We start from the raw sequence: 20,199 nt of genomic DNA, 5'->3' as shown, positions 1-20,199 counted from the left end.
TGCAGTGAAACTATTTGGCTTCTGAAAATTAGAAGTTTCAGGGACATCAAACTGTAGGGACTTGAGCCTTTCTCTATTACTTTTTTAAACTGGGGATGTCACAAGAGCATTTCAGTTTGTATGACTGGTGTCAGTTTTTGACTCTTAAAAAGACTACATTTTGTTAGAAATGGGAAAAGCTCAGAGGTGGCTCTGACATTGATCTATAGACAAGGACACACACACAGATGAAAACCTGAAGGCTGAAAATTTGGTCAGAGAAGTCCTGAAAGCTTGAACTGAGAACCCAGAGCTATAGACATTTCTGGTCTTGCAGTCTTCACACATTATAATTTATCATGGGCTGAACAGTCTATTTATAGCTCCTCAAAATGTTTCTAAGTGCAGCATTTTGCAAACTGCCAAAGGTTTGCAGATTTGTAATGAGAAGAGCTCGATACACAGGCTTGCCCACATCCAAACCTCCTCACTGACATTTTACAAGCCATGATTTCATAGTACTTTCATGTCCCAGAAGCCAGTGGGTAAATTTATGCCTGGCAAAGGCCCACTGAAATCACACCAAAGATAAATTCAAGTCAATGAATTTTATTTTAGTGGTGTTCAAACTGTTTGCAGTGCTATGCAGATAGGTAGCCATAGGCTTTTTTGCAATATCCAATTGTTTAAGCTGTTGTGGATTTAAAAAAATTAACCTTTGAGCTGAATTTGTGCTAGTTGGCTTAAAATACATGCAGAACTGCAGTCTGGTTTTGACAACAATATTATCTAGAGTCTTAGAAGCACTTTAAAAAGAAGAAGAGCACGCTAAACTCTCATGCATGATGTCTGTGGGTTCATATTTCCAAAGATGTTTTAACTGGACACAATTATGTGCTGGTGTGATGAGCTGTGGGTGGGAGAGCAGCGATGCCAGCACCTGATGGCACAGGCAGTTCAGTTCTAAGCACTGCTAACCCTGTGTATCAGTGTGCACCTGTAGGAAATACAAATTTTTATCAGCAAAAAGGCCAATTTCTATCTCAAATGCTGCCCTGTTAGAAGTGGTTTTAAGCTGAATTTAATTATTGTACTTTAGCCGTGCCTCAGTTTAGATGGGGTTGAGGTGCCCTGGATGTTTTCTTTGCCAGTGGTGGCTAAATGAGTCTTTTCATGTCATGCCAAGCTCTACCTGGGTTTAATGACGTATTTCTGGCTGGGGTCTGGCCCTGGAGTCAGCAGCCTCGAGCTGTGTCTGACAGGAGCCCATCCTGCTTTGAAACGAGGGTATTCTAAACTCCCTGATGTTCCATGGTCCCCTTTTAGCTGGTTTGGTTTTCAGCACAAATCAAAGATTGCTCTGAGGCACCTAAGCACTGAAGGCAGTTCAGGCACTGCTGTTCAGGCTGCCTCTGCCAGGTGCTGTATTTCTGCTCTGTTCTTTAGGATTTACAGCATGTTAAGGCAGCAGTTTCCCCACGGCAGCACCGTGACACTGCTTTATTTTATGGGTGAATTAGAGTATTTCGGGTATTTGCTGACTTTGTCGAAGTCCAGCAAACCTTCTCTCTCTGAGAGCCGGCAGCAGGAGATGTTTGCATGGGTGAGCTCGAGATCTCTCCCATGTGGAGGCTGAAGAGGGATGTTTGTGGATGTTTGGCAAGGGGAGAGAACATTAAGGGAGTTGTGATTTGCAAGTGCAATGTGGCTGTGTGGTGGAAGGCAAACCTCTGGGGCTTGCAAGTGCTTCTCTTTCCTTGTGGTCCTTTTTAACTTGCATCAGCTTTCTCCAAACTCCTGACACTGTTCCTAGAAAGCTTCAGCATCCTCCCACAGCCCCAGGTCTGCTCAGCCTCTTCTGGGTCCCCAGTGCACTCCCCAGTCACCTGCTCACCCTTTTCTCATCCCTGATGCTGTGCCAGATCACGTTGTGCCCTCTCCTGTGTCCTCCTGCTCTGTCCTTTCTGACAGATTCCTGAAGAGCCTGAGGATTCCTTTCTGAAATCAAAGCACTTAAAGGCTCTAGGGCTTTACCAGGCTTCTATGCTGGTTACCAGTTCAAATTTAGTTTCTATCTCTTCAATTATATGATCCACATAGGAAAAAGGACATTTTGGAAGTGAGGCTGGTGTTTTTTAAAGTGTTGTTGGATCTGATACACTCTCCAGGCTAACAGATCACTGCACTGAGTGAGGGGCCTGTGTTATTCATGGGCTTTGTTGGCTCCTACCTTCCCTGGGGTTGTAAGAGCTGCAGCAATGGGTGGGACTTCGTAAACAACAAATTTATCCAAACTTTTCAAAGTTCGCAAAATGACCAAAACACAATTGTTTTTCCTAGTACAACTAAAGTTGGCTTAAAGCGTCAAAAGAGAGGCACGTTCTCAGGAAATGCAGCAGAATTTGATGCTATGCATGGCTTTTAGAATCAACAGTTTGAAAATAATAACCTGAATTTGTAATAGAAAACCCTGCTCAGATTCTGGCTTGACACTTGGCTGACAGCTGTGTGTCCTCCAGGTGCCACAGGATCCAATAAACTTGTATTTTCTCTAACAGTTGGGGTACCAGCTTATCCCAGTATGTTCCACAGAGATAAACAATAACATTACGGAGTAAATTGACTTTGGAGATAAGTAACTTAAGCAAAGGATGAAAGATCTTCTTAGCAATGACGTTGAATAGTAGATGGAGGGGTATGCATTTCTTTATTCATTTTTCAACAGGATATGGGTTAGAAGTGGCAGCAACATAAAAATCTCTGAGCAGTGAAAGATCAGGACAGCAAAGGCAGTTTTTACTTCTGACCACTGTTAATGCAGGCCCATTGTAAAGCTCACTGATTCCAGTGAGAGTGGAGTGCAGCCAGTGCCAGAAGGGTTAGGAAGTTTTATCTTAAGTGTTTCAAAGAGAGAGTCCCTGAACCAAACCAAATTAAACTGAAAAAATTAAACTTAAAAAAAAAAAAAAGAGGAAAAAAGGGAGAAAAAAAAGACAAAAAAGACAAGCACATCTGAAAAAGATACAGAGAAGTCAGTTTTGGGTGGCAAAATAGAAATGTGCTGAGTTCAAAAGAGATTAAAGTTAATAGTGGTCAAGTTAATACCTTTGATAGAGAAGTATAGTGTGTGTGTAAAAAGCTTATGCTCTCATGTTCTGATCCTGTAATAGCATCCACTTATGTGCTATCAGCTATGGTAAAGAGATGGAAAGGTATTGGGACCTTGTAGTAATCTTCAACCTGGAATGTACTTCAATTATAGAACATAAATAATACATCCCAGAATAGTTTCAGAGCACTTACTTGTTTGCGTAGAAGTTTTTGTTGGGATGGATCAAAAAATGTTTTTTCTCTGGTTAGCATAATTCTGTGGTGCTGCACAGGTTGGTAAATTTTGTTTCCATGGGGTTAGCTGAGGTTTTCACAGCACATCCCACTCCTGCAGCGCTGTGCTTGCAGAGTGGAGCCCTGGGAACACCCTGGCACAGCTGTGTGGGCACACGAACCACAGGAGGAGAGGGGGAAGCTGGAAAAGTGATAATCTGTCCCAGCTTTCACAAAACATCTGTCCTTGGCTCAGTGTAAAAGGGATGAAAAGGATAAAGGAAAAGAAAGGTGCTGACTTTCCCTTACCAATGAGTTAAGGACTCTGCCATCCTAAATTTGGAAATGAAGCTTTTTAGTGAGCTGGTAAACAAGTTAATGTTGATGCCATGCACTTGAGGCTGGAGAAGCTTGTTTCAAATTTGTGATGAGGAGTCCTGCTTGAGCCAGTAACTGTGGAAGTGAGACCTGTAGCTTAACTGTGACACTAAGATGAGTGATGGGATTGTTTCCTTTTTAATTTAGAGTAAGAGGAAATCCACTTAGGTATTGTTCCATCACTGAAGGCTGTATCACACAGCTGCCCCTGGTACAAACCTGTCAGCTCTTGTTGGGAGAACTGGGTTCATTTCATTTCTCAATTATTTTGAGGATCTGTCCGGTTAAGTGGAAGCTGAAGTGCTGAAGTGAGTTCAGTGTTGCTTTTATCCCCCCACAAATGTGCTGCCAAGCCTTTGAAGGCATTATTTGACAAGGACATATGCATTGCAGTAACTTCATCATTGCTTTCAGTTGAACTGGCAGAAGAAAGAATAATCTCCTGAAAGAGCTTCAGTACAAGGGCAGATGTAAATGTTTGAGTCTGAGGAGCCCAAGAGATCTTATTTTATAGTCTAAGCAGACTGTAATAATAGGAGTAATAATAATAAAAACACTTAATAGTGTAATGCAGTGTTGGCAGCTGGAGAGTTAGACAGTAACCTGCAACTTAATGCTTTTGAACTTGAGAAGCAGCTTTGGTGAAAACCAAATGCCTGCTGAAGAAAGGAATTTATTTTATTTCAAATTGGAAGTATTTCTGTGGCATTTCTTGGGTTGGTTTTCAGAAAGTATTTACTTAGGTGCAACAGCAGCAAAACCTGTGCAGTGTCATAACACTTTCTAACACAGCAAGATATTAAATACACTCTTGAATCTCATAATGTAACATTGATGCTGTTTTGATGGGAATAATTCCTTCAACAAGGATGATTAAGCACTTATTTCTTTTTTCCTGGATACTGTTAGTTTGTACTTGGATAACAAAAATCAATGCTGATCTTCGGCAGTATCACAGTATTCTATTGTATTAACCTCAGACAACGTAGTCTTCATTTTATTATTGCCTGCATTCCCTAATTGAGTTCATTTCCCATCTCACCACCAGCCCCCACCAAATTTCTAATGGTGAGTGTTACCACTTGAATTGCAGCTCTCCTATTTCACTATTTGTTTTGTTGGCAGGGGAAAAAAAAAAAAAAAGCCTCCAAACAGCTGAGTGCCAGTAGTGCTGATGACTTCTGTTTTATTTATGTTTTGCACTGAGCCATGGTGAATGATAAAGTGTGTCTGGGACACGGCTGTGGGCAGCACTCTAAGTGTTATAGTTGGAAATGTGCCAGAGTTGCATTGCTACCAATTTTTTACTATTAGCCTTCTGGAAGGAGGGATTCAAAGTCTCATTTTATTCCCTTCTTCACCCGTGTCACCTTTGCAGTAAATGAATGTGAGATCTTTACCAGAGATGGAGCTGACGGGGTGAGCTGTCGCTCCCACAGCTTCCAGCAGGACTGTGAGGAGCCAGGAGCATCCTTTGGGATAACAGAGCTTGGCTTGGAGCTGGAGCCTGTGCTGGGGCTGTGCTGCTGCTGTCCTGGAGCTCAGCAGGAAACTCTGAGCTTGATCCTGAGGAAAAGGCAAAAAGCAGCAGTTGTTCCCTGCCCAGCTGTGGGGGACTCATGTCCCAGGCTGTAATTAGAAGAGATACCTGCTAATGAATTGGTGTAATCCCCTGCTGTGCTCAGAGCCTGCTGGGGGATCTCTTCTGCGTTTGCAGAGGCAGGTGACCTTGCTAAATACCTAGCAGTAAAAATGTGTTTTCCCTTGCCTGTTTCGCAGCTGTCTGGCTCTGCCAGTGGAGCTCTTCTTTATTCATTGGAAATATTTACCCAGGTTTAGTTTTAGGGAAAGAGGGAAGTTAGAAGAATGTACATGAACATGTTCCATATGTGCCATACCCATCTACATGAATGCACACACATATGGAACTCTCATTTCTTAATGGCCACACTAGCAATAAAAATAAAAGAAATTTAATATTTAAGCAAGGAGTTATGTTTTCAATTATTTTTCAGTCACCAGCCACTTTAAATATTTAATCTTTTCTACGCCCAACTAATTTATTCAATTGCAGTTAGGTAGATTGTAATTAATTTTTGATGAGACAAACTCATACTAATTTGGATATCTACTACACTGTAATATTTGCTCACAGATGTGTTGTTTAGCTTCTAGATACCTCTTTTTTACCCTTGCTGAAGTTGCAAATGCTCATCAGTGTTGCCACAAGGCCCAAGCTGCACCTTGAACTGTTAAGATACACGAATAAAAGGATGAGTGTGCTGGGTCAGAGGAGGATCCAGCCAGCTCCTGTCCTCACCCCGACAGGGATCAATAGTTGATGCTAAAGACAAGGATTAAGAACAGGGCAAAGGTACAGCAAGGCTTTCTGAGAGAGAGAGAGAGAGAGAGTCTCCCAGGCTTCATTGATTTGTGGCATGGAAACATCCCAAGATGGGAATGGTGTCTTCAAATTTAATATTTGAGCTTATTTGTTACACCTAAGTATATAGTTATTTTCTATGATTCACGCTTTCCATCGGCAAAGGACTGAGATTCCTCCAAGGGAAATACTGCCTTTTTACTGGAAAAATGTCTTGTCTGCCTTTTCTGATTAATGAGAACATCCATATGCCGGCTTTTGTGAGTGGAAGACGGATCTGATACCACTTAGCTATGTTAACTGAATGTAAAACTCTGAAGTGGTGGGATAATGAAAGTAATTTGCAGTTTGTCGGCGTGTTCCCTCTGATCAAAGATGAGTGGGGGAGCACAGCAACTTAGAAACAACACAACAAAACTGCCATTTCTGGGACATGGGGCATTTTTTGCAAGTTCAGACTTGGTTTTGTTTCAGGTGGGAACAGTGCCAGCTCCTATGGCAGGAGCAGGCTGTAATGGATGATTTTTGTGTCAGGGATCATGTGGATTTGAGCTGGAAAGGATCTCAAAGACCATCCAGTCCCACCTCCTGCCATGGGCAGGGACAGCTTCCACTATCCCAGGTTGCTCCAAGCCCCATCCAGCCTGGCCTTGGACATTTCCAGCTTGTCTGGGCACCCTGTTCTCACTCTGCAGCTGTGGGATGCTCCCGAGGCTCCAGGCTTGGCAAGAACTGCCCAAAGCCAAGGAGGTCCAAGAGGCATCTTGGCAGCTCTCTGATGGGTTCTCTAGGGTCTGTAACTGTGAGAGGGAAACCAGCTGGACACTGATCATCACGTCAGGAGTGACCTACTGAATGTGAAGGGTTTTTTCTGCAAAACTCTGCAGGTTTGGGCAATGCAAGTGGCATACTTTTTTTTTTTTTTTTTAAATTATACATTTTCTTCTTTTTTTCCCTTTTATGGTTCTGAGCCAACAGAAATTATAGCTAGTGAGGGTTTCCATGTATTTATCTTTTGTAGCTTTTTTACTTTATTGCTCACTAGGATGGTCCCTGGCCCAGTTCCCTGCCTCTGTATCGTGTGATACACATCAGCAGAGTGTGGAGGAGGCACACTGCCTTCAGACTGGAGCATCTACACTTTGCTGCCCACTGGAAACCTGGCCATTGATTTAATCCCATTAAGTTGCCCCATCTCAGATCATGAGAGATGGGATTTGTGCACACTCACTGCATTTTGTCATGAATAAAGTTGTTTTCACCTCCACATCCACACCTCCTGTTACTTCTCCTCCTCAACTTTGCTGCATATTCATTGGCAAACTGCACTAAACAGGAACTTTCACAAGCCCACCTTTCCCAGGCTGAGCCCCGGCCCCTGCCCTCAGCTTGCAGCGATGATCTGGGCCTGTTGCTGTTACTTCCTCTACTCAGCTGATGCTCTGCTTAATGCACAAAAATGTAGCACTGATTTCCTTTAGTGACTATTCTATGTTTCAATTTATGAGTAGAAATGAAAAAGTAATTGTAGCTGTGGTCTCCAGAGATAAAATCCCTTAAAAGCAGTAGAATTAGGTCTTACTGCTGCCTGCAGATCAAACTAGTGCAGCATCAGCTGTTCCTGTGCCCATGAGTCACTCAGCAGCCATTTCAGTTGGCACTCTGATTTTTCATGGTTGGCCTGGAAGAGGACAGGAGCTGTGAAGGTCCAGTTTTGTCCTTCATGTCTGAGTTCAAGAGATGCAGGAAATCTGTGAATGTGCACAACACACACCTGACTCCTGTGTGAGTGTCCCACAAGGTGTTGTGGAACCTTTAGGGGTGTATGTAACATATGAGGTCCAGTAAAGTAAGTAGTGCTAAATAAAGTAAATTTATTTGATTGTTCAGATCTGTGTGACTGTGTGTGCTGTATGGGCTTCAACAACAACAACAACAACAAAAAACCAACACAAAAAACCCACAAAAAAACCAAACCCATTATGTACATTTGTGTGTATGATGCTAACTTCCAGTATGCACAGTTTCATGTGCTGGTTGCTGAAATATTCCTTCTTTCAAGCCCAAAATCTAATGTGTTTTCCAGATAGGTGTAACCTCTTCATGGGTTCATGGTTTCTTGTGAAGGTGTAATGGGATTTTGTGGTACTTGGAGCTGCCATGGCCTTTCTCCTCTGAGGGAAACCTTTTGTATCTCTAATGTTTTTTCCCTTTGCTTTTTATAAAATTCCTAGGCAAAGTTACAGTATCTTCATGGCTGCTGAGTTAATCTAGGAAAGCATCTCTGGGTGTGGTTTAAGGATGTGAGCCATGGATATATCTGACATAGAGAGCTCAGATTCTCCTCTTTCCTCAGTCCTCACCTGTTTTGTGCTGCTGTGCCCAGTTTTGCTTCACAGGCTATATTATCTGGGTGGGGAAGGATGATCCTTTGAGTGTTTCCATCTGCCATGGGTTAGGGATGAGCATTTTGACTTCTCAGTGCTGCTCTGGGGTTTCTGCTTGCTGGCAGTGCTGCTGCTGGTGGTCACCTCCATCACTGTTCTCTCCTGGTGACTGCAGTGAGGCCCCACATCCCTGCTCAGTGCCAGGGTCTGACCTCTTGGGGACTCTGAGCACATCCAGCAGTGACAGTGGGCTAGAAAACATAGTAATGCCGAGCCCCCTGCTCCCAGAAAACCCCAGTACATTTACTAGTCTCTGACAATTGTGTTGGAGGCAGAAGTTTGGGAACCTGTGGCGTGTTGGGCTGGCAGTCACAAATTCCCATCTGCTGTAGGTTCCTAAGCTTTGAGTAAGAGCCATTTTATCATGCAGAGTATTAAGACTGAGGTGATGTCTCTGCTTTTGATATAAAAGTCCTGTTATTCTTCAGAAATTCCATAATGAATGAAAATATTCCCTATGGAGAAGTGCATTACTTACTTCTGTGTTATGATATTGGACTGGAATGAAAAGCAGCCAGGCTGTCATTCATTTCCTGGTCTAGGGACACTTTAAAAGTACTGTAAAGCAAGAATAGCTGTGCACCACAGTTCTTGAATTCAATGATTGCCCTCTGAAGGTGCCACACATGATGGATTGTCACAGACTCTCTGTCCTGCCTTGACATTTCATTCCTATCCAATGTTGTCTTGTGTTCTGCTCTGAATCTGCCAAACAACTGACCCTAGAATTTAATGCCACACCTTCTTCTCTTTTCTTTTTCTGAGCAGCATCTTCTGCAGCTGAGGCTCTGAAATACTGGAGGACACTGCATCTTCCTCAGGGACACAGGCAAGGGAGAGCTGGAGCCTCTGGGGGGCTTGGAAAGGAACTGTGGTTGGTGGTCATCTGAGGAACTTACCTTCACCCCAATGTTGCTCTGAAACGAGTCGTGTCCAACAGTCAGGTTTGGTAAGGTAGGTATTTTTTCCCCTGTTCTTATATTTTTGCTCTTTTCTGAATGTCTGCATATGGGAAAAACAGAGCATTAGCAGCCTTTGAGTTTATTGCTGTATTCATGCCATGCTCATACTGTGTCTGTAAATAAGCTTTGCTCTCCCTGAATTTAGAAAGCATTCACCAGGAGTGAAGTGGTTTTATTGTCTTGGGCTTGAGGGGGTGTCTGTTTATGTGAAGTTCTTTATTGAACTAAATGCTTGCTGTTGGTGAACTAAATGTGTTGCTGCTGGTGATGGATACTTGGTGATTGGAATCCATGTTTTGAAAATCCCACTTGTTGTGTTTCACTAATGACTGTATTCTGAGGGTCAGAAATGGGGAAAAAAGAAAAGGAGATAAAGCAGCCCATTTATAATTCAGCCCTGTGATTTCCTTTGTGCTTTGTATATTCTCACTGTTTGCAAAGGATGGAAATACCACTCCCAATTTCCCGTATAATCGTATTCTCCCTTTGTTGTGTAGCACTTAAAATTACTGTGAGTGTTCTCATACCCACACAAATGGTGCCCTGGCTGTGCTGGAATTGTAGCAAGGCAATATGCAACCATTTTCTAACAAGAAACTGAAGGCCAGGATGTATTGTTGATGAAGATGGTGCTAGATGAGATTTTAGGGTAATACAGTCTCTGATTCTATGGCTTCTTTTACCTAGGTCAGGTTATTTCTGTGAAGGCAAAGTTTTCTGATTAAAGAAAAAAAAAAAAGACAACAGATTTAAAGCAATGGTTCCCAGATCTCAGTAGAATGGTAGCAGATGATATTATCCTTTTTCATTTAGCACATGGGTATTGACTTCCTTTATATGACTGAACCAGCGCTATAATCTTGTTGAGAAAAGTACAGCAGCAATATAACACCTGTGCTTGGTGTTAGTGGAAGAACAGGGAAAAGAAGTCAAGACTTTCTTAAAAGCCTCTAAAATAAACCACGATGCAGGTGAGGGTACATCAGTTCTTCTGCTTTTGATCTGGTTGCACTTGTCATGTTAGCTCTGGAAATTGTGGGCTCAAACTCTTATGCTCCAGCAGAGCTCTGCCAGTGTCTGGCAATTGCAGGGAAAAGTTGGTTGGAATAGCTTAAATTGGGTGCTTAACTTTTAAATGGTGAGGGTCAAGAAAGGTCAGTTCCAACCACAGCATGTGCTGTTAATTTGTACAGGAATTTCAAGCAAACAACACGGTTGCCAGGGCGAGGTTCCCGTCATTACAGCACAGCACAGCTCTGCTTGTCTGCCTGCTCTGGTTTCTGGAAGAAGAGCTTGTTAAACATTGCTCCTGCCTTTATTATCCTCTTCATTCCTGTTTATTTCCAAGCTACTGCTCTTGTGATTATAACACTTAAAAGGGAAGGTTGTAGGAGAGGTATTTCATAATCAAGAGAGCTTCTTGACTCTCACAGAGAAAAAAATGGCACTGTTAGAATGTAGAAATCACAGCAGTTTTGTTTATTCCTTGTTTGGGTTTGAGATTTCTGAGTTGAAATATGTAAATCTTCCTTGCAGTGAGGGGGAGAGTTTTGCTGGGTACCCAGGGTGTCCCGGGGTGTGTGAGGATCTGCTCCAGAGATGTTGGGTGTTGGTGTAACCATGGTGCTGCTCCTGCCTTGGACAGGTGGGTAATAAATGAGCTCCCCTGTCATTCCTGAGCAAATCCAACTCTCACTCTTAAGGTCTATATGATTTGTGTGAAATTGTTATTAAGGCATTAAACTCTAGGCTGGACTTTGATTATACTTTTGCATTTAACTTCGTGACCATCGGATCTAAAACTTGGTTCTAATTTAAATCCCTTATGGAAGCTTCATCTTTAAGAAGAATATTGCAGGTTGAGGAGGTTGTGTTAAACCGTAAAGATTTGGTCAAACTGTTGTTTCTCACTTAAATAGCAGAGGCCTTTCTTTATTGATTCTCTTCATCTTGGGGACTCGTGATTACCAGAGTACTTGACTGCCATCAACTTTCTCTGTTCCTACAACACCCCAGTAAGACAGAAGTGCTACTTATCCCCATTTTGTAAATGGTGACTAAAATACAGAGTCACTTGTAGGTCACTTTTAAGTGGCAAACATCTGTCCCTGATTTTCAGGCAGTCTAAGTGCACAAGCTGCATCCAATGCCTGCAGCTGGAGGCACACAGCCCTGGCTGAGCACAAGATTTGGATGTGCATCTTTCTGAGCTCACTGCTCACACCTAATCCAGTTTCTTCCATGTGTCCTGCTCTCCCAAGTTGAGAGGGTTTTAATTAAGTGATTACAGTAACACTTAATGACATCAGGACTCAACGCTTCCCTCCCTATCTCTACTGAAAACTGAAACATCTGTTCAAATCATGTGAGCAGAATTTATTCATCATTGCAGCAGTGTTTGCTCACGTGAGATGAGCAGCTTCCCTTTTAGCAACGTTTATGAAATTGTGTTGATGGTAATCTTATTGTGTGAGGAATTACTTTAAATGGATCTGCAGATAACGTGCAGGGCAATAGATTTTTTCTGAAATTGCTCATTTTTAGATTAGTAGAATCCAGTTAGTAAAATGCTCCGTTCGGCTGAAAAGGCACATTTAATAAATATGTAAGAGAAATTTTTAAGTAGCCATTAAACATAGTTAATAAATTTTATCTTGTGAGTAGAATTGGAAAAAAACCTGTTCATTTAATGTGTTTTATGGCTCTCATAGCAATTAATTGTCTTCATTACATGAACATAAATCCTCAGTGTAATTCACCTTTTTCAGATTAATTGCTATGGAAATTTTCCCTTTGCTTTGTTTAGACTAGTAATATTATTTCTCTTTTCTAAAAGTTGAATCTCAACATCACATTTTTTACCTTTTCCAGATGTTCTGTAAATCAGTGCCAGTTAAAAAAATCTCTTTGTGCTCCAGGCCAGTGCAGGGGTGGTGTTGCAGCTCTGGTCAGCTGAAGCAGAGACTTCAAACCCTGCTTGACCTGCAGCAGAGCAGTGGGCAGCTCTCCCTCTCTCATTCATTCTATTATGTGGTGCAATAAAAACTTATTATTTCTTTCTTCAAATTTTCTTGTTCCTTATATTATTTCATTTATTAAATCAGGATTTTTATTTTAAATCTGATTTTATATGCCTATGGGTTTTGGCTCTCACAGTAAGACCCTAATGCAACTTTTCAGTGTCTTTGCTGAGGGGTACGTGGGGCTGTGTCTGAAAATTTGTCAGTAAAATTGTCCTCCAACATTATTGAGGGAAAATTTTTGGTTGAAGCATCACAGGATTGCAGTTTGAATTCCTAAACTAAAATTAAAAGCTGTATTTTGATTAAAGCCTTTATTCCTCTGGATTGAATTTTGCACACCAAACAGGACAAGAGGACAGCATACAGGATCGTGTTTTACATATGGCTTTTTATCAGTGAGCAGGCTGAGCTTGTTTGCATGAGTAACATTTATGCAAATATCTTATAGTGTTCCTCTGGACTGTTTTGCCAGGGGAGGAAATAAAACAGCGATTATATTTGCATGTTTTTGTTGCAGGATCAGCAAACTGGCTGTTAAGGTGTCAATTCCCTTGATGATGCCACTTCTGCAGCCCCATTCACTCAGCTTCTCCTGACAGGGTTTTATTGCATCCATCAACCTGACACATATCAAAGCACAATTTCTGATAACAAATATCTTGTTGTAAAATGAATTAAAAAGGTGATAGCAGCGGCAGAACCGAGTTGAATTGCTGAAAGAAAATAAGAAACTCCAAAACTAACATGAGATTCTTAAGATAGCAATCACAGAACAGTAATATAATAGTCTTTTACCTGTTCTCCTGAAGTACTGAGAAGTCAGTGGGTCTGTCTGAAGTCATACAAATGGTTTTGCTCCTGGCCTTCTGCTCTCTGATGTTTGTAGTCATGATTCAGAGAGCGTGGTGAAATTGGGGTTTGTTTTCTTCTGGAGACCTTTCCCCTGCAAGGACCAGCAGCCTCCTTGTAGTAACTCTGCACTCCAGCCCTGCAGAGACCTGAGACTGAGGAGCAGGAAATGCTGGCTCTGAGTGGAGCACACGTCCTTTCTCTCAGAAAACAAAGCACTTTGGAGCCCCTTGTCCTCTGCAGAGCTGCTGCTTGGCAGCCCATGGGCCATGTCTTAGGCAGAGTCCAGCCAGGGTGGAAAAGGGCCTATGTTTCATTGGGCTGCAGATGTTCTGAAATCAGCTGGCTCAAAACCTTTGTCTGAGAACAGATTTTCTCTGTCTCCTTGCAACCTTCTCCTATCTGTTTTGCTCTCTTCATCCTGCTTTTCTATTCCCTTTGGTTTTGCATCTCTCAGAGGACAAGCAGCTTCTGGCAGGGCTGCCTTTGCACTGGTACTGCTCTCACTCTGCCCAGGCTCACTTACCTCTGATTTTTGGCTAGCATGCCCTGTAAAATACTAGCTAATAATAATCATGCTTTTTGCTCTGTGGCAGGCCTGCTTTCTGGATAAGTATCCACTGACAGTTTGCAGCCCAGCAGAGAGGAAGAGGAGGGCAGCCAACAGTTGATGTGGAAAATTAATTATGAACTGCCATCCTCCTGCCATGTAGTTAAGGCAGTTCTGCATTGCAAGCTTTACATCCAGCTGTGTGTCTCCTTCCTCAAATAGTGGGAATGCTGCCAGCACAAAGCTTAGTGGAGAATGTCTCATATGGGACTGATCACTCAGGGTGCTCTGGAGCCTTTACTGCTCTGCTTTCAGCTGTGACACCACCCAAGGAGTAATTTTTTACCTTTTCTGGGATGAATGTGTAGCTTAATTGTGCATCCAGGTTGATAAAGATTTGTGTGTGTTGTGGGGAAGTCACCCATGCCCCCTCTGCAGTCAGGGAGCAACATTTTTGTGTTCCAGTGTAGTGGTGATTTGGTAATGTCCATGTTTAGAGGAGCTGCAGCTTTTTATATTTTCATCCTTCAGGATGACATGTTTACTTCATAATGATCCTCAGAAACTGGCCTTGTAAATGGAAGGGGGGGAGTGTGACGGGCACCAGGCAGCCCTGGGAATGCAGTTACCTAAAGGAACAGTTCTGTCCCTGGACAGCCTCTGTCTTAAGGGTCACAGAGGCAATTGCTGGAAGCTCCAGCACCGTGGCCAGTTCAGGAGCTGCTCTGGTCTCACAATTGAAGAGTGGCTGCCACTGCCTTGAGCTGAGCACAGCCCAGTCTGAGTGCCAGGGATGCCCTTCCTTAGGGACCCCTTTAGGATATGTGAAAGTCTGAAAGAGGGAGGGTTTTGGGAAGCCCTGACAAATTTGTAAGTGGCTATTGGGGGCTGAGCTAAAGAAATGAGCATTTGGTGTAACTTTCCTCAATGAAGCCTTTGTTTAGGTATTGAGGGGTGTGATGGAAATAGCCTTGTAAAGCCACAGCAGTAACAGGTGTGAGGTGTTATGGAGATATTTTATAACAGTGTCTCTTCAGACCAGAAAAACCCTTTTGGCTGCTCAAGTTTTCAGATAAGGTACCAGAAGTCTCCACTTTGTACATTTTTATTACAAAATTCATTGTCACAGTTGCTGACTGATTTAATGGTTAACTGAGGGGTGATCTCTAAGAAATACCTTGGATTTTGTAAAGGCAGCCAAATTGCTGCCTGGTGGAAGTCACTGACTCAAATCATGATGGTGTGAGCCTCATCCTCTTCCTGAGCTCTGCCTCCTGATTGATATAAATTCTACTTTCTTTCTAGTGCTGTCATGCTGATTTTTTGCAGCCAGGGGACTGTATTTGGAAGCACAAGCCCATTGCACAGGTTTAGATGTGCTGCAAATAATTATGAATGTCTAATGAAGGGAAGCTAAAACATACTGAAAATGTTTGGAAATAAGAGGGAATGTGTGCAGCCAAGCGTTAGCTGTGAATGGAGAGCTCTTGTTGGCATCGTTTAATGGGAACTTTTCAGCTCGTAGTTTCTGTGGTGAATGTGTAGATAACAGCAAAACCAAAAAGGCAGGGTTGCTGTAGGCAAATGGAAGGAGCCTTTCACCTCTGGGGTAAAAGGGACAATGAAGTGAGCAGCCTTTCTGTTTATGGGCTGACACCTCCTCAGACTTTGCCTTCCAGTTTCTGGGAAGGGGCCCCACAGCACTGGCCTCCTCCAAACAAAGTTGTGTCTTTTTCCTTCACAACACCAAATACCATCTGTTTTTTACTCCTGACTGTCCAGGAAAAAAACAGGGAGAATTTTTTTCAACTTTTTTCTCTCTGTGTGATAGGTGGGGTAAGGTAGTTCCATTTATATCTCTCCAGACAAACTAAGTGCCTTGGACAGGAGTGGCCAGATGCCTTTTTGTCCACCTCAGGAAGTGGTGCCTGATCTTTGTGGAGATTCCCTTCTTCCTTTCTTCCAGTGCTGTTGTGCTTTCCAGTCACAATGCCGTGTCAGAAGGAACACTTCAGTTTATGTTGAATAAAGACTGGGGCTTGAGCAACCATCAAATTGATGTGTACTCAAGCTCTGTTGTGATGCCATCACCCACATGGATGGAGAGGCTGAAAATCAAAGCATTCTGAATGAAAAAGCACCTTGAGGGTTAGGATTATTCCATTTCCCTGGCAGTGCCTCTATCAGGTACTGGAGGTTCTCAGCTTTTCTCCTTCTGCCCAGTCATATTCTGAAGGGTCTGCACCAGCATGCTGGGGAAATATAAATATAAATATAAATATAAATATAAATATAAATATAAATATAAATATAAATATAAATATAAATATAAATATAAATATAAATATAATAGTAGTAGTAATAATAGTAATAATAATAATAATAACAACAATTCAAGAAGTTTTCTACAAACCCCTTTGCATTTTATGTTCTACATTGGGTGGGAGAGGTGGTGCTCAACCAGGACTGCAGGGTAACACCTTCCAAAGTGTCCTTGAGTTCATGGCTGAAGTAGGGAGGTGTGAGTCCTCTGCACTGTTGTGCTGCTCCCAGGGGTGACACCAAAACACAGAGCATCACTGGAAGTTTTCCCCTGCAATGCTTTTAAAAGGGGGGAAAACAACAACAACAAAAAATCTTTCTCCTTAGGAAGGCTTGCTTGCACCTGTCCTTGGCTCAGGAACACGGGAACAGGGTGGTGGGCAGCCCTGCACTCCACTTGCTTTCTGTCTGGGAGGAATTTCTAGTTGTTAATGATTAATTCAAACCTTTCTTGTCACGAGTACAGTCTGCACAGAGTGATAAATCTGTGGTGGGTTAGAGGTGGAGGTTGCTGAGTGCTGACAATTAGTTTGAGCCACAGGCTTTGCTTTCATTGGCATTTTCACAGCATTAACCTGGACCTTGTCAATTAAAATGCAGACACATTTTGATGAGGGACATCTTCTTCTAATGATAATTGTAATAATATCACTTTTCTTCATTTAAAACCTGTCAGACAGGCCATGTTTCCTGGAAAATAACTGCCCAATTTTCACATTGCCTAAATAACTAGGAAGTATCTTTCAGTTTTTTTGAGCTGACACTTCATCACCAATAACTAAAAGCATATGAGGCCAGAGCTGTTAATCTTCGAACACTTACCAACTTCAATCAAGGTAATTTGACTTTATCTGCTAAAATAAGCAGGTTTATTAGCCTTCACTTTAGGGGCTAATAAACATTTGATAATTGCCTCAAGTCATTGATGAGGATTTATCCTATTTAGGTCTTCTATTTGACAGTGTAGCTCCAGAGCATGTCCTAGGCAGTGATCCATTTCTGCAGCTCACCTGTTCATTAGTTGGAGGAGGAAGCTTGGTGTAAAGGTTGATTAAGGAACTTGCTGAGTTGCACAAGAAGTCTGCAGCAGAAGTAATGCTGGAAATCCACTGTCTCTTCTTGTGTATTAATTGCAGTGGTTTTTATGTGTCTGTAAATACATTTAGAATCTCTTTTCAGGCCACAAAAATGAATATTTAATAGTTGCAATGGAAGTGGTTTATCAGGTTTCAATTGGAAACCCGTTGTGGTTTTATTTTAGCATGGCATGAAAAATAAAAAACATGAAAATCGTGTTTAGTTTTGCATGGAGAAATACTTTTCATTTTTCTGAATGGTGGTTCATAAGTGAAATTCTTCACAAATAGGCAGAGTAGGGAAGCAAAAAAACGTATCAAGTAGAACTGTCTAGACTTTGCAATGTGTCTGATCTGAGCTTGTCCATGTGGGTGGAAAATGCTGCACTTCTTTATTAAAACTTGCTTCTCCTCTGGTCCTTCTCTGAGAGGTGCAGAAGAAGGAACTTTGATTAATTACGAGCACCTCTACATGATGCCGTAATATAAATAACAATAACCCTCCTTATATCTATAGCAGCTGGAAAAATGTTCTCAGTTGTTTGTAGTTCAAAATCAGGGCATAGAATGGACTCTGAGTAGGAAATCCACGCACAAAATACTGTACTGAAGAAAGATTGAGGAATGATAACTGAGAACTAAATGGGCTTGGGCTGCTGTGCCTGTGTTCTAGAAGTTTATAGTTGTGCTTTCAGTCAATGCAAAGAGTAATCCACCTCCTCTGTGGCAGAGCTTTCCTTTTCCCTTTGCAGTATGAACTGGCAAGGCTGTATCTGCATTCTGGTGCATATGGAAATCACATTTACAGCAGCATAGCTTGAAGGCTGCAAATGTTATCAGATGTTTTTTCAGTGAGCCTTCATCAACCGAGCTGTGTATCTCACTGCTCTCATTTTTTTAAGAGTGCATTAGGGGTGATCAATAAAACCTGACCTACCTTTGCAAGTTAAATAGGCCTGATTTTAAATGGCCAGGCTTAAAGAGATTAAGATTTGCTAACAGTGATTGAAAGTGCAAGGAAGGTCCATTTACATGCCATTTCTTTTCCACTTTTGAGGTTTGAATTGCAGTGGAAAATGTGTCACATTGGACATTAAAAGCATGGAAGTGGAAGGTGATGCCTTGTTGTGCATGTCTTTATGTAGGAGCTGCCCTCCTACCCTGCACTTAACTGTGTCTTACTGAAAACATAATGTAATTAAGAGATGTGGAACACACCTGACTGTGCAGAGTGAAGGCTCTGTGAACTTGGACTGGGGACAGTATTTCCCGTTTGATGCTTTTGATTTTTGTGAGATGCCCAAGGAGGAAAAGAGAATGTTGCAATAAACAAACAGACACAACATAATAGAAATAGATATCTGTTGTTTAACCCTTGGAGTACATTGTGGAAATGGAACAGCACTTCCCTGCCATGCAGGTCTGGCTGGCCAAGAGGGATGGATTGGTGCTGTAGAGCAGGCTTTTATTTCCCCACCTCATGACTTTTAAGCATTTAATTTAAGAACCTGAAAGCCATGTGGAATGGTCTTGTGTCATGAAAGACAGGTTTGGTTATACAAATGAATATTTCATTTCCTGAAAGTTAGTCTGAAAGGTGTTGCAGTAAGCAGATCACTGAGTCAAATGTGCTGAAATAAAAACTCCTGGCAGGAATGCTGTGTCCTGCAGATGTTATCTCTGTTACAAAGAGCTGCTTGAGAACATTTTAAACATTTTTTGCCATTTGTTTGTCATAGCCACTCAGCTATCTGTCTGTTGGGCTAGTTCTGATTACTGTGGTGCCTCTGGAGGTTCCAGCTGAGATTGGGTGTAGTACCTGCATTTACTGATGGTGTGTCTCAGTTTCACAAGATCACTATGTGCCAGCTGCTCTTCCTCTCCTCTGCACAGCTCCCACTGAGAGCAAGAGGAGGGTGGACTCAGTGAGAGCCATCAGAAGGTGCTCAGATCACTCCATTGTCTTACACGGAGCTCGTGTGTGTGAATTTTGGCTTTAGGCTTGTGTGCATGCATGCTCATACTCTGTTGGACTAGTTATTAATAAAAATTACCATTAACGTTGTCCCTAAATGTTTTTATCTGTCTCTGTGGTGCAGTTTGAGCCCTGCTATGCTCAGTGCTGGGGAGTGAGGGCAGACATGGCAGCCCTTGGCCAGGGGATCTTTTGTGTGAAAAATCTGAGTGCAGTGGGAGAAGGAGACACGGATTGCCAGCAAGTGTGGAGGCAACAGATGGAGAGCAGTGGTGGAGATGAAGGATGTGCAGAGCTTCGTGTGTTGCGGGGCATCAATGATCAAAACTCCTCTTTGTTGTGGTGCCTGTACAAGGCTCACAGCAATCAGGGATTCGGTTTGCTGAGACTAACGCCTGCCTTGTTAACTACTACCTCTTGATTATTTCTGTCCATATCCATCTGCTGCCTCTTTGCTGTTAGAGCTGCAAATTCCTGAGGGTTCAGACAGATTTTTCTTTTAGTGTTTGTGCACTACTGAATTCCATGGGGTTCTGGCCCAGGGTTAATGCTGGGAGCTGTTAGCAGTGGCATTTGCACATGAAAAATAAGGTATTAGGAAAACAATTATTTTCACGTCCTGATTATCTTTATTTGCATTCCAACATCCTCTGAATCTTTGAAACTGAAAACATTATTTAAATGAAAGGTACATGATTATAATTATTGTCATAATGTTCTGTAACCACAAATAGGTCAGCGCAGGAAATGCTTTTTTTTTTGGTGTGTGGTTGTTTATAAATATATATAGACACATCTGTATTTGTCTGGCAGGTAGATTTTATCTTACAGCCTCTGGCTGTTGCTTTCCTAGGTGCTTATTCATATTTAATCCCGCTCCCCCATGTATTTGCATACACAAATACACACTTGTTTTTAGCACCTGTTTGCA

At 42.2% G+C, this 20,199-nt stretch overlaps 1 protein-coding gene across 4 annotated transcripts in view; it reads left to right on the top strand.

Annotated features, from left to right (window-relative positions):
* Nucleotides 1–20,199, top strand: part of SGCD (sarcoglycan delta) — a 316,209-nt gene that overhangs the window by 106,615 nt on the left and 189,395 nt on the right. For all 4 annotated transcript variants that reach the window (XM_058848579.1, XM_058848580.1, XM_058848581.1 and 1 more), the window contains exon 2: nt 9,280–9,465. The gene's annotated coding sequence lies outside the window, so the exon portion shown is untranslated. The remainder of the gene's footprint in view (nt 1–9,279; nt 9,466–20,199) is intronic.

The sequence above is a fragment of the Poecile atricapillus genome, chromosome 13 (genome assembly GCF_030490865.1).
Source record: "Poecile atricapillus isolate bPoeAtr1 chromosome 13, bPoeAtr1.hap1, whole genome shotgun sequence".
Taxonomy (NCBI): Eukaryota; Metazoa; Chordata; class Aves; order Passeriformes; family Paridae; genus Poecile; species Poecile atricapillus.
The sequence above is the reverse complement of the archived record's forward strand: the minus strand, read 5'-3'. Positions and strand labels throughout refer to the sequence as shown.